This window comes from Zea mays, chromosome 7, assembly GCF_902167145.1.
Source record: "Zea mays cultivar B73 chromosome 7, Zm-B73-REFERENCE-NAM-5.0, whole genome shotgun sequence".
Lineage (NCBI taxonomy): Eukaryota > Viridiplantae > Streptophyta > Magnoliopsida > Poales > Poaceae > Zea > Zea mays.
This window is the reverse complement of record NC_050102.1, coordinates 157,650,768-157,665,737: the sequence shown is the minus strand read 5'-3', so window position 1 is coordinate 157,665,737 and position 14,970 is coordinate 157,650,768.

The window sequence follows — 14,970 nt, the reverse complement described above, 5'->3', positions numbered from 1 at the left end:
TCCTTGCCATAGATCATATTCTTGGATTTCTGGTGGAGACGATTTCTTGGTCAAAAATCCGTAGGTGTTAGCCTTCAGAATTATTGAAAATGGTCGTTCATGGCTATTTTCAACAAAAATGGGGGTTGTGTGGCCATTGATCATCGATCAGAGGCTCGTACACCTCACCCCACATATGTTTCCTTGCCATAGATCACATTCTTGGATATCTGGTGGAGACCATTTCTTGGTCAAAAATCCGTAGGTGTTAGCCTTCGGTATTATTGTAAATGGTCGTTCATGGCTATTTTCGATATAATGTGGGTTGTGTGGCCATTGATCATCGACCCGAGGCTCATACAACTCACCCCACATATGTTTCCTTGCCATAGATAACATTCTTGAATTTCTGGTGGAGACCATTTCTTGGTCAAAAATCCGTACGTGTTAGCCTTCGGTATTATTGAAAATGGTCATCAATGGCTATTTTCGACACAAATGGGGGTTGTGTGGCCATTGATCTTCGACCAGAGGCTCATACACCTCACTACACATATGTTTCCTTGCCATAGATCACATTCTTGGATTTATGGTGGAGACCATTTCTTGGTCAAAAATCCATAGGTGTTAGCCTTCAGTGTCATTGAAAATGGTCGTTCTCGGCTATTTTTGACAAAAATGGGGGTTGTGTGGCCATTGATCATCGACCTGAGGCTCGTACACTTCACCCCACATATGTTTTCTTGCCATAGATCACAATCTTGGATTTCTCGTGGAGACCATTTGTTGGTCAAAAATTCATAGGTGTTAGCCTTCAGTGTCATTGAAAATGGTCATTCATGGCTATTTTTCGACAAAAATGGGGGTTGTGTCGCCATTGATCATCAACCAGAGGCTCGTACACCTCACCCCACATAAGTTTCCTTGCCATAGATCACATTCTTGGATTTCTAGTGGAGACCATTTCTTGGTAAAAAATCCGTAGGTGATAGCCTTCGGTATTATTGAAAATGGTCGTTCATGGCTATTTTCGACAAAATGGGGGTTGTGTGGCAATTGATCATCGACCAAAGGCTCATACACCTCACCCCACATATGTTTCCTTGCCATAGACCACATTCTTGGATTTCTGGTGGAGACCATTTCTTGGTCAAAAATCCATAGGTGTTAGCCTTCAGTGTCATTGAAAATGGTCGTTCATGGCTATTTTCGACAAAAATGGGGGTTGTGTGGCCATTGATCATCGACCAGAGGCTCATCCACTTCACCCCACATATGTTTTCTTGCTATAGATCACATTCTTGGATTTCTGGTGGAGACCATTTCTTGGTCAAAAATCTGTTGGTGTTAGCCTTCGGTATTATTGAAAATGGTCGTTCATGGCTATTTTCGACTAAAATGGGGGTTGTGTGGCCATTTATCATCAACCAGAGGCTCGTACACCTCACCCCACATATGTTTACTTGCCATAGATCACATTCTTGGATTTCTGGTGGAGACCATTTCTTGGTTAAAAACTCGTACGTGTTAGCCTTCGGTATTATTGAAAATGGTCGTTAATGGCTATTTTCTACAAAATGGGGGTTGTGTGGCCATTGATCATCGACCAGAGGCTCGTACACCTCACCCACATATGTTTCCTTGCCGTAGATCACATTCTTGGATTTCTGGTGGAGACCATTTCTTGGTCAAAAATCCGTACGTGTTAGCCTTCGGTATTATTGAAAATGGTCGTTCATGGCTATTTTTGACAAAATAGAGGTTCTGTGGCCATTGATCATCGACCAGAGGCTCATACACCTCACCCCACATATGTTTCCTTGACATAGATCACATTTTTGGATTTCTGGTGGAGACCATTTCTTGGGCAAAAATCTGAATGTGTTAGCCTTCGGTATTATTGAAAATGGTCATTCATGGCTATTTTCGACAAAAATGGGGGTTGTGTGGCCATTTATCTTCAACCAGAGGCTCATACACCTCACTACACATATGTTTTCTTGCCACAGATAACATTCTTGGATCTATGGTGGAGACCAGTTCTTGGTCAAAAATCTATAGGTGTTAGCCTTTAGTGTCATTGAAAATAGTCGTTCATGGCAATTTTCGACAAAAATGGGGGTTGTGTGGCCATTTATAATCGACCAGGGGCTCGTACACCTCACCCCACATATGTTTCCTTGCCATAGATCACATTCTTGGATTTCTGGTGGAGACCATTTCTTGGTCAAAAATCCGTACGTGTTAGCCTTCGGTATTATTGAAAATGGTCGTTCATGGCTATTTTCGACAAAAATGGGGGTTGTGTGGCCATTTATCATCGACCAGAGGCTCGTACACCTCACCCCACATATGTTTAATTGCCATAGATCACAATCTTGGATTTCTCGTGGAGACCATTTCTTGGTCAAAAATCCGTACGTGTTAGCCTTCGGTATTATTGAAAATGGTCGTTCATGGCTGTTTTCGACAAAAATGGGGGTTGTGTGGCCATTGATCATCGACCAGAGGCACGTACACCTCACCCCAAATATGTTTCCTTGCCATAGATCATATTCTTGGATTTCTGGTGGAGACGATTTCTTGGTCAAAAATCCGTAGGTGTTAGCCTTCGGAATTATTGAAAATGGTCGTTCATGGCTATTTTCGACAAAAATGGGGGTTGTGTGGCCATTGATCATCGACTAGAGGCTCGTACACCTCACCCCACATATGTTTCCTTGCCACAGATCAAATTTTTGGATTTTCTGTGGAGACCATTTCTTGGTCAAAAATCCGTAGGTGTTAGCCTTCAGTATTATTGTAAATGGTCGTTCATGGCTATTTTCGACAAAAATGGGGGTTGTGTGGCCATTGATCATCGACCAAAGGCTCATACAACTCACCCCACATATGTTTCCTTGCCATAGATAACATTCTTGGAATTCTGGTGGAGACCATTTCTTGGTCAAAAATCCGTACGTGTTAGCCTTCGGTATTATTGAAAATGGTCATTCTTGGCTATTTTCGACACAATTGGGGGTTGTGTGGCCATTGATCTTCGACCAGAGGCTCATACACCTCACTACACATATGTTTTTTTGCCATAGATCACATTCTTGGATTTATGGTGGAGACCATTTCTTGGTCAAAAATGCATAGGTGTTAGCCTTCAGTGTCATTGAAAGTGGTCGTTCATGGCTATTTTCGACAAAAATGGGGGTTGTGTGGCCATTGATCATCGACCAGAGGCTCGAACACTTCACCCCACATATGTTTTCTTGCCATAGATCACAATCTTGGATTTCTCGTGGAGACCATTTGTTGGTCAAAAATTCGTAGGTGTTAGCCTTCAGTGTCATTGAAAATGGTCATTCATGGCTATTTTCGACAAAAATGGGGGTTGTGTCACCATTAATCATCAACCAGAGGCTCGTACACCTCACCCCACATAAGTTTCCTTGCCATAGATCACATTCTTGGATTTCTGGTGGAGACCATTCCTTGGTCAAAAATCCGTAGGTGTTAGCCTTCGGTATTATTGAAAATGGTCGTACATGGCTATTTTCGACAAAAATGGGGGTTGTGTGGCAATTGATCATCGACCAAAGGCTCATACACCTCACCCCACATATGTTTCCTTGCCATAGACCACATTCTCGGATTTCTGGTGGAGTCCATTTCTTGGTGAAAAATCCATAGGTGTTAGCCTTTAGTGTCATTGAAAATGGTCGTTCATGGCTATTTTCGACAAAAATGGGGGTTCTGTGGCCATTGATCATCGACCAGAGGCTCGTACACTTCACCCCACATATGTTTTCTTGCTATAGATCACATTCTTGGATTTCTGGTGGTGACCATTTCTTGGTCAAAAATCCGTACGTGTTAGCCTTCAGTATTATTGAAAATGGTCGTTCATGGCTATTTTTGACAAAATAGAGGTTCTGTGGCCATTGATCATCGACCAGAGGCTCATACACCTCACCCCACATATGTTTCCTTGACATAGATCACATTTTTGGATTTCTGGTGGAGACCATTTCTTGGGCAAAAATCCGAATGTGTTAGCCTTCGGTATTATTGAAAATGGTCATTCATGGCTATTTTCGACAAAAATGGGGGTTGTGTGGCCATTTATCTTCAACCAGAGGCTCATACACCTCACTACACATATGTTTTCTCGCCATAGATCACATTCTTGGAACTATGGTGGAGACCAGTTCTTGGTCAAAAATCCATAGGTGTTAGCCTTTAGTGTCATTGAAAATAGTCGTTCATGGCAATTTTCGACAAAAATGGGGGTTGTGTGGCCATTGATAATCGACCAGGGGCTCGTACACCTCACCCCACATATGTTTCCTTGCCATAGATCACATTCTTGGATTTCTGGTGGAGACCATTTCTTGGTCAAAAATCCGTAGGTGTTAGCCTTCGGTATTATTGAAAATGGTCGTTCATGGCTTTTTTTGACAAAAATGGGGGTTGTGTGGCCATTTATCATCGACCAGAGGCTCGTACACCTCACCCCACATATGTTTAATTACCATAGATCACAATCTTGGATTTCTCATGGAGACCATTTCTTGGTCAAAAATCCGTACGTGTTAGCCTTCGATATTATTGAAAATGGTCGTTCATGGCTGTTTTCGACAAAAATGGGGGTTGTGTGGCCATTGATCATCGACCCGAGGCTCGTACACCTCACCACAAATATGTTTCCTTGCCATAGATCATATTCTTGGATTTCTGGTGGAGACGATTTCTTGGTCAAAAATCCGTAGGTGTTAGCCTTCAGAATTATTGAAAATGGTCGTTCATGGCTATTTTCAACAAAAATGGGGGTTGTGTGGCCATTGATCATCGATCAGAGGCTCGTACACCTCACCCCACATATGTTTCCTTGCCATAGATCACATTCTTGGATATCTGGTGGAGACCATTTCTTGGTCAAAAATCCGTAGGTGTTAGCCTTCGGTATTATTGTAAATGGTCGTTCATGGCTATTTTCGATAAAAATGGGGGTTGTGTGGCCATTGATCATCGACCCGAGGCTCATACAACTCACCCCACATATGTTTCCTTGCCATAGATAACATTCTTGAATTTCTGGTGGAGACCATTTCTTGGTCAAAAATCCGTACGTGTTAGCCTTCGGTATTATTGAAAATGGTCATTCATGGCTATTTTCGACACAAATGGGGGTTGTGTGGCCATTGATCTTCGACCAGAGGCTCATACACCTCACTACACATATATTTCCTTGCCATAGATCACATTCTTGGATTTATGGTGGAGACCATTTCTTGGTCAAAAATCCATAGGTGTTAGCCTTCAGTGTCATTGAAAATGGTCGTTCTCGGCTATTTTTGACAAAAATGGGGGTTGTGTGGCCATTGATCATCGACCTGAGGCTCGTACACTTCACCCCACATATGTTTTCTTGCCATAGATCACAATCTTGGATTTCTCGTGGAGACCATTTGTTGGTCAAAAATTCGTAGGTGTTAGCCTTCAGTGTCATTGAAAATGGTCATTCATGGCTATTTTTCGACAAAAATGGGGGTTGTGTCGCCATTGATCATCAACCAGAGGCTCGTACACCTCACCCCACATAAGTTTCCTTGCCATAGATCACATTCTTGGATTTCTAGTGGAGACCATTTCTTGGTAAAAAATCCGTAGGTGATAGCCTTCGGTATTATTGAAAATGGTCGTTCATGGCTATTTTCGACAAAATGGGGGTTGTGTGGCAATTGATCATCGACCAAAGGCTCATACACCTCACCCCACATATGTTTCCTTGCCATAGACCACATTCTTGGATTTCTGGTGGAGACCATTTCTTGGTCAAAAATCCATAGGTGTTAGCCTTCAGTGTCATTGAAAATGGTCGTTCATGGCTATTTTCGACAAAAATGGGGGTTGTGTGGCCATTGATCATCGACCAGAGGCTCATCCACTTCACCCCACATATGTTTTCTTGCTATAGATCACATTCTTGGATTTCTGGTGGAGACCATTTCTTGGTCAAAAATCTGTTGGTGTTAGCCTTCGGTATTATTGAAAATGGTCGTTCATGGCTATTTTCGACTAAAATGGGGGTTGTGTGGCCATTTATCATCAACCAGAGGCTCGTACACCTCACCCCACATATGTTTACTTGCCATAGATCACATTCTTGGATTTCTGGTGGAGACCATTTCTTGGTTAAAAATCCGTACGTGTTAGCCTTCGGTATAATTGAAAATGGTCATTTATGGCTATTTTCGACAAAAATGGGGGTTGTGTGGCCATTGATTATCGACCTGAGGCTCGTACACCTCACCCCACATATGTTTCCTTGCCATAGATCACATTCTTGGATTTCTGGTGGTGACCATTTCTTGGTCAAAAATCCGTAGGTGTTAGCCTTCAGTATTATTGTAAATGGTCGTTCATAGCTATTTTCGACAAAAATGGGGGTTGTGTGGCCATTGATCATCGATCAAAGGCTCGTACACCTCACCCCACATATGTTTCCTTGCCATAGACCACATTCTTGGATTTCTGGTGGAGACCATTTGTTGGTCAAAAATCCGTAGGTGTTAGCCTTCGGTATTATTGAAAATGGTCGTTCATGGCTATTTTCATCAAAAATGGGTGTTGTGTGGCCATTTATCATCAACCAGAGGCTCGTACACCTCACCCCACATATGTTTCCTTGTCATATATCACATTCTTGGATTTCTAGTGGAGACCATTTCTTGGACAAAAATTCGTACGTGTTAGCCTTCGGTATTATTGAAAATGGTCGTGGTCGTTCATGGCTATTTTCGACAAAATGGGGGTTGTGTGGCCATTGATCATCGACCAGAGGCTTGTACACCTCACCCACATATGTTTCCTTGCCGTAGATCACATTCTTGGATTTCTGGTGGAGACCATTTCTTGGTCAAAAATCCGTACGTGTTAGCCTTCGGTATTATTGAAAATGGTCGTTCATGGCTATTTTCGACAAAATAGAGGTTCTGTGGCCATTGATCATCGACCAGAGGCTCATACACCTCACCCACATATGTTTCCTTGCCGTAGATCACATTCTTGGATTTCTGGTGGAGACCATTTCTTGGGCAAAAATCCGAATGTGTTAGCCTTCGGTATTATTGAAAATGGTTATTCATGGCTATTTTCGACAAAAATGGGGGTTGTGTGGCCATTTATCTTCAACCAGAGGCTCATACACCTCACTACACATATGTTTACTTGCCATAGATCACATTCTTGGATCTATGGTGGAGACCAGTTCTTGGTCAAAACTCCATAGGTGTTAGCATTCAGTGTCATTGAAAATAGTCGTTCATGGCTATTTTCGACAATAATGGGGGTTGTGTGGCCATTGATAATCGACCAGAGGCTCATACACCTCACCCCACATATGTTTCCTTGCCATAGATCAGATTCTTGGATTTCTGGTGGAGACCATTTCTTGGTAAAAAATCCGTAGGTGTTAGCCTTCGGTATTATTGAAAATGGTCGTTCATGGCTATTTTCGACAAAAATGGGGGTTGTGTGGCCATTGATCATCGACCAGAGGATCGTACACCTCACCCACATATGTTTTATTGCCATAGATCAAAATCTTGGATTTCTCGTGGAGACCATTTCTTGGTCAAAAATCCGTACGTGTTAGCCTTTGGTATTATTGAAAATGGTCGTTCTTGGCTCTTTTCGACAAAAATGGGGGTTGTGTGGCCATTGATCATCGACCAGAGGCTCGTACACCTCACCCGACATATAATTCCTTGCCATAGATCATATTCTTGGATTTCTGGTGGAGACGATTTCTTGGTCAAAAATCTGTAGGTGTTAGCCTTCGATATTATTGAAAATGGTCGTTCATTGCTATTTTCGACAAAAATGGGGGTTCTGTGGCCATTGATCATCGACTAGAGGCTCGTACACCTCACCCCACATATGTTTCCTTGCCATAGATCAAATTCTTGGATTTCTGGTGGAGACCATTTCTTGGTCAAAAATCCGTAGGTGTTAGCCTTCGATATTATTGTAAATGGTCGTTCATGGCTATTTTCGATAAAAATGGGGGTTGCGTGGCCATTGATCATCGACCAGAGGCTCATATACCTCACCCCACATATGTTTCCTCGCCATAGATCACATTCTTGGATTTCTGGTGGAGACCATTTCTTGGTCAAAAATCCGTAGGCGTTAGCCTTAAGTGTCATTGAAAATGGTCGTTCATGGCTATTTTCGACAAAAATGGGGGTTGTGTGGCCATTGATCATCGACCAGAGGCTCGTACACCTCACGCCACATATGTTTTATTGCCATAGATCAAAATCATGGATTTCTCGTGGAGACCATTTCTTGGTCAAAAATCCGTACGTGTTAGCCTTCGGTTTATTGAAAATGGTCGTTCATGGCTATTTTCGACAAAAATGGGGGTTGTGTGGCCATTGATCATCGACCAGAGGCTCGTACACCTCACCGACATATAATTCCTTGCCATAGATCATATTCTTGGATTTCTGGTGGAGACGATTTCTTGGTCAAAAATCCGTAGGTGTTAGCCTTCAGTATTTTTGAAAATAGTTGTTCATGGCAATTTTTGACAAAAATGGGGGTTCTGTGGCCATTGATCATCGACCAGAGGCTCGTACACCTCACCCGACATATGTTTCCTTGCCATAGATCAAATTCTTGGATTTCTGGTGGAGACCATTTCTTGGTAAAAAATCCGTAGGTGTTAGCCTTCGATATTATTGTAAATGGTCGTTCATGGCTATTTTCGATAAAAAATGGGGGTTGTGTGGCCATTGATCATCGACCAGAGGCTCATACACCTCACCCCACATATGTTTCCTTGCCATAGATCACATTCTTGGATTTCTGGTGGAGACCATTTCTTGGTCAAAAATCTGTAGGTGTTAGCCTCTGGTATGATTGAAAATGGTCGTTCATGGCTATTTTGATAAAAAATGGGGGTTGTATGGCCATTTATCATCGACTAGAGGCTCGTACACCTCACCCCACATATGTTTCTTGCCATAGATAACATTCCTGGATTTCTGGTGGAGACCATTTCTTGGTCAAAAATTCGTACGTGTTAGCCTTCAGTATTATTGAAAATGGTCGTTCATGGCTATTTTCGACAAAATGGGGGTTGTGTGGCCATTGATCATCGACCAGAGGCTCGTACACCTCACCCCACATATTTTTCCTTGCCATAGATCACATTCTTGGATTTCTGGTGGAGACCATTTCTTGGGCAAAAATCCGAATGTGTTAGCCTTCGGTATTTTTGAAAATGGTCATTCATGGCTATTTTCGATAAAAATGGGGGTTGTTTCGCCATTGATCTTCGACCAGAGGCTCATACACCTCACTACACATATGTTTCCTTGCCATATATCACATTCTTGGATTTGTGATGGAGACCATTTCTTGGTCAAAAATCCATAGGTGTTAGCCCTCAGTGTCATTGAAAATGGTCGTTCATGGCTATTTTCGACAAAATAGAGGTTCTGTAGCCATTGATCATCGACCAGAGGCTCATACACCTCACCCCACATATGTTTCCTTGCCATAGATCACATTCTTGGATTTCTGGTGGAGACCATTTCTTGGTCAATAATCCGTAGGTGTTAGCCTTCGGTATTATTGAAAATGGTCATTCATGGCAATTTTCGACAAAAATGGGGGTTGTGTGGCCATTTATCTTCAACCAGAGGCTCATACACCTCACTACACATATGTTTTCTTGCCATTTATCACATTCTTGAATCTATGGTGGAGACCAGTTCTTGGTCAAAAATCCGTAGGTGTTAGCCTTCAATGTCATTGAAAATAGTCGTTCATGGCTATTTTCGACAAAAATGGGCGTTGTGTGGCCATTGATCATCGACCAGAGGCTCGTACACCTCACCCCACAAATGTTTCCTTGCCATAGATCACATTCTTGGATTTCTGGTGGAGACCATTTCTTGGTCAAAAATGATCGACCATTTTCAATAATTCTAGAGGCTAACACCTACGGATTTTTGACAAAGAAATGATCTCCACTAGAAATCCAAGAATGTGATCTATGGCAAGGAAACATTTGTGGGGTGAGGTGTACGAGTCTCCGGTCGATGATAAATGGCCACACAACCCCCATTTTAGTCAAAAATAGCCATGAACGACCATTTTCAATAATACCGAAGGCTAACACCAACAGATTTTTGACAAAGAAATGGTCTCCTCTAGAAATCCAAGAATGTGATCTATGGCAAGAAAACATATGTGGGGTGAAGTGTACGAGCCTCTGGTCGATGATCAATGGCCACACAACCCCCAGTTTTGTCGAAAATAGCCATGAACGACCATTTTCAATGACACTGAAGGCTAACACCTATGGATTTTTGACCAAGAAATGGTCTCCACCATAAATCCAAGAATGTGATCTATGGCAAGGAAACATAAGTGTAGTGAGGTGTATGAGCCTCTAGTCGAAGATCAATGGCCACACAACCCCCATTTTTGTCGAAAATAGCCATGAATGACCATTTTCAATAATACCGAAGGCTAACACGTACGGATTTTTGACCAAGAAATGGTCTCCACCAGAAATCCAAGAATGTGATCTATGGCAAGGAAACATATGTGGGGTGAATTGTACGAGCCTCTGGTCGATGATAAATGGCCACACGACCCCCATTTTAGTCGAAAATAGCCATGAACGACCATTTTCATTAATACCGACGGCTAACACCAACAGATTTTTGACCAAGAAATGGTATCCTCGTGAAATCCAAGAATGTGATCTATGGCAAGAAAACATATGTGGGGTGAAGTGTACGAGCCTGTGGTCAATGATCAATGGCCACACAACCCCCATTTTTGTCGAAAATCGCCATGAACGACCATTTTCAATGACACTAAAGGCTAACACCTATGGATTTCTGACCAAGAAATGGTCTCCACCATAAATCCAAGAATGTGATCTATGGCAAGGAAACATATGTGTAGTTTGGTGTATGAGCCTCTGGTCGAAGATCAATGGCCACACAACCCCCATTTGTGTTGAAAATAGCCATGAATGACCATTTTCAAAAATACCGAAGGCTAACACATTCGGATTTTTTTCCCAAGAAATGGTCTCCACCAGAAATCCAAGAATGTGATCTATGGCAAGGAAACATATGTGGGGTGAGGTGTACGAGCCTCTGGTCGATGATCAATGGCCACATAACCCCCATTTTGTCGAAAATAGCCATGAACGACCATTTTCAATAATACCGAAGGCTAACACGTATGAATTTTTGACCAAGAAATGGTCTCCACCAGAAATCCAAGAATGTGATCTATGGCAAGGAAACATATGTGGGTGAGGTTTACGAGCCTCTAGTCGATGATAGATGGCCACACAACCCCCATTTTTGATGAAAATAGCCATGAGCGACCATTTTCAATAATACTAGAGGCTAACACCTACGGATTTTTGACCAAAAAATGGTCTCCACCAGAAATCCAAGAATGTGATCAACGACAAGGAAACATATGTGAGGTGAGGTGTATGAGCCTCTAGTCGATGATCAATTACCACACAACCCCTATTTTTGTCGAAAATAGCCATGAACAACCATTTTCAATGACATTGAAGGCTAACAACTACGGATTTTTGACCAAAAAATGGTCTCCACCATAAATCCAAGAATGTGATCTATGGCAAGGAAACATATGTGGGTTGAGGTGTACGAGCCTCTGGTCGATGATCAATGGCCACACAACCCTATTTTTTGTCGAAAATAGCCATGAACGACCATTTTCAATGACACTGAAAGCTAACACATTCGGATTTTTGACCAAAAAATGGTCTCCACCAGAAATCAAAGAATGTGATCTATGGCAAGGAAACATATGTGGGGTGAGGTTTACGAGCCTTTGGTTGATGATCATTGGCCACACAACCCCCATTTTTGTCGAAAATAGCAATGAATGACCATTTTCAATAATACCGAAGGCTAACACGTACGGATTTTTGACCAAGAAATGGTCTCCTCCAGAAATCCAAGAATGTGATCTATGGCAAGGAAACATATGTGGGGTGAGGTGTATGAGCCTCTGGTCGATGATAAATTGCCACACAACCCCCATTTTAGTCGAAAATAGCCATGAACGACCATTTTCAATAATACCGAAGGCTAACACCAACAAATTTTTGACCAAGAAATGGTCTCCACCAGAAATCCTAGAATGTGATCTCTGGCAAGAAAACATATGTGGGGTGAAGTGTACAAGCCTTTGCTCCATGATCAATGGCCACACAAACCCCATTTTTGTCGAAACTATCCATGAACGACCATTTTCAATGACACTGAAGGCTAACACTTACGGATTTTTGACCAAGAAATGGTCTCCACAATAAATCCAAGAATGTGATCTATGGCAAGGAAACATATGTGTAGTGAGGTGTATGAGCCTTTGGTCGAATATCAATGGCCACACAACCCCCATTTTTGTCGAAAATAGCCATGAACGACCATTTTCAATAGTAATGAAGGCTAAAACATTCAGATTTTTGACCAAGAAATGGTCTCCACCAGAAATCAAAAATGTGATCTGAGGCTAGGAAACATATGTGGGGTGAGGTTTACGAGCCTCTGGTCGATGATCAATGGCCACACAACCCCCATTTTTGTCGAAAATAGCCATGAATGACCATTTTCAATAATACTGAAGGCTAACACGTACAGATTTTTGACCAATAAATGGTCTCCACCGAAAATCCAAGAATGTGATCTATGGCAAGGAAATATATGTGGGGTGAGGTGTACGAGCCTCTGGCCGATGATCATTGGCCACACAACCCCCATTTTTGTCGAAAATAGCCATGAATGACCATATTCAATAATACCGAAGGCTAACACGTACAGATTTTTGACCAAGAAATGGTCTCCACCGGAAATCCAAGAATGTGATCTATGGCAAGGAAACATATGTGGGGTGAATTGCACGAGCCTCTGGTCGATGATAAATGGCCACACAACCCCTATTTTAGTCGAAAATAGCCATGAACGACCATTTTCAATAATACCGAAGGCTAACACCAACAGATTTTTGACCAAGGAATGGTCTCCTCCAGAAATCCAAGAATGTGATCTATGGAAAGAAAACATTTGTGGGGTGAAGTGTACGAGCCTCTGGTCGATGATCAATGGCCACACAACCCCCATTTCTGTCGAAAATAGCCATGAACGACCATTTTCAATGACACTAAACGCTAACACCTATGGATTTCTGACCAAGAAATGGTCTCCACCATAAATCCAAGAATGTGATCTATGGCAAGGAAACATATGTGTAGTGAGGTGTATGAGCCTCTGGTCGAAGATCAATGGCCACACAACCCCCATTTTTGTCGAAAATAGCCATGAATGACCATTTTCAAAAATACCAAAGGCTAACACATTCGGATTTTTGCCCAAGAAATGGTGTCCACCAGAAATCCAAGAATGTGATCTATGGCAAGGAAACATATGTGGGGTGAGGTGTACGAGCCTCTGGTCGATGATCAATGGCCACACAACCCCCATTTTGCCGAAAATAGCCATGAACGACCATTTTCAATAATACCGAAGGCTAACACGTACGAGTTTTTGACCAAGAAATGGTCTCCACCAGAAATCCAAGAATGTGATCTATGGCAAGGAAACATATGTGGGGTGAGGTTTATGAGCCTCTAGTCGATGATAAATGGCCACACAACCCCCATTTTTTATGAAAATAGCCATGAGCGACCATTTTCAATAATACTAGAGGCTAACACCTTCGGATTTTTGACCAAGAAATGGTCTCCACTAGAAATCCAAGAATGTGATCTATGGCAAGGAAACATATGTGGGGTGAGGTGTATGAGCCTCTGGTCGATGATCAATGGCCACACAACCCCCATTTTTGTCGAAAATAGCCATGAACGACCATTTTCAATAATACCGAAGGCTAACACCTACGGATTTTTGACCAAGAAATGGTCTCCACCAGAAATCCAAGAATGTGATCTACGGCAAGGAAACATATGTGGGGTGAGGTGTATGAGCCTCTGGTCGACGATCAATGGCCACACAACCCTAATTTTTGTCGAAAATAGCCATGAACGACCATTTTCAATGACACTGAAGGCTAACACCTAAGGATTTTTTACCAAGAAATGGTCTCCACCATAAATCCAAGAATGTGATCTATGGCAAGGAAACATATGTGTAGTGAGGTGTATGAGCCTCTGGTCAAAGATCAATGGCCACACAACCCCCATTTTTGTCCAAAATAGCCATGACTAACCATTTTCAAAAATACCAAAGGCTAACACATTCGGATTTTTGCCCAAGAAATGGTCTCCACCAGAAATCCAAGAATGTGATCTATGGCAAGGAAACATATGTGGGGTGAGGTGTACGAGCCTCTGGTCGATGATCAATGGCCACACAACCCCCATTTTGCCGAAAATAGCCATGAACGACCATTTTCAATAATACCGAAGGCTAACACGTACGAGTTTTTGACCAAGAAATGGTCTCCACCAGAAATCCAAGAATGTGATCTATGGCAAGGAAACATATGTGGGGTGAGGTTTATGAGCCTCTAGTCGATGATAAATGGCCACACAACCCCCATTTTTTATGAAAATAGCCATGAGCGACCATTTTCAATAATACTAGAGGCTAACACCTACGAATTTTTGACCAAGAAATGGTCTCCACCTGAAATCCAAGAATATGATCTATGGCAAGGAAACATATGTGGGGTGAGGTGTATGAGCCTCTGGTCGATGATCAATGGCCACACAACCCTTATTTTTGTCGAAAATAGCCATGAACGACCATTTTCAATAATACCGAAGGCAAACACCTACAGATTTTTGACCAAGAAGTGGTCTCCACCAGAAATCCAAGAATGTGATCTACGACAAGGAAACATATGTGGGGTGAGGTGTATGAGCCTCTGGTCGACGATCAATGGCCACACAACCCTATTTTT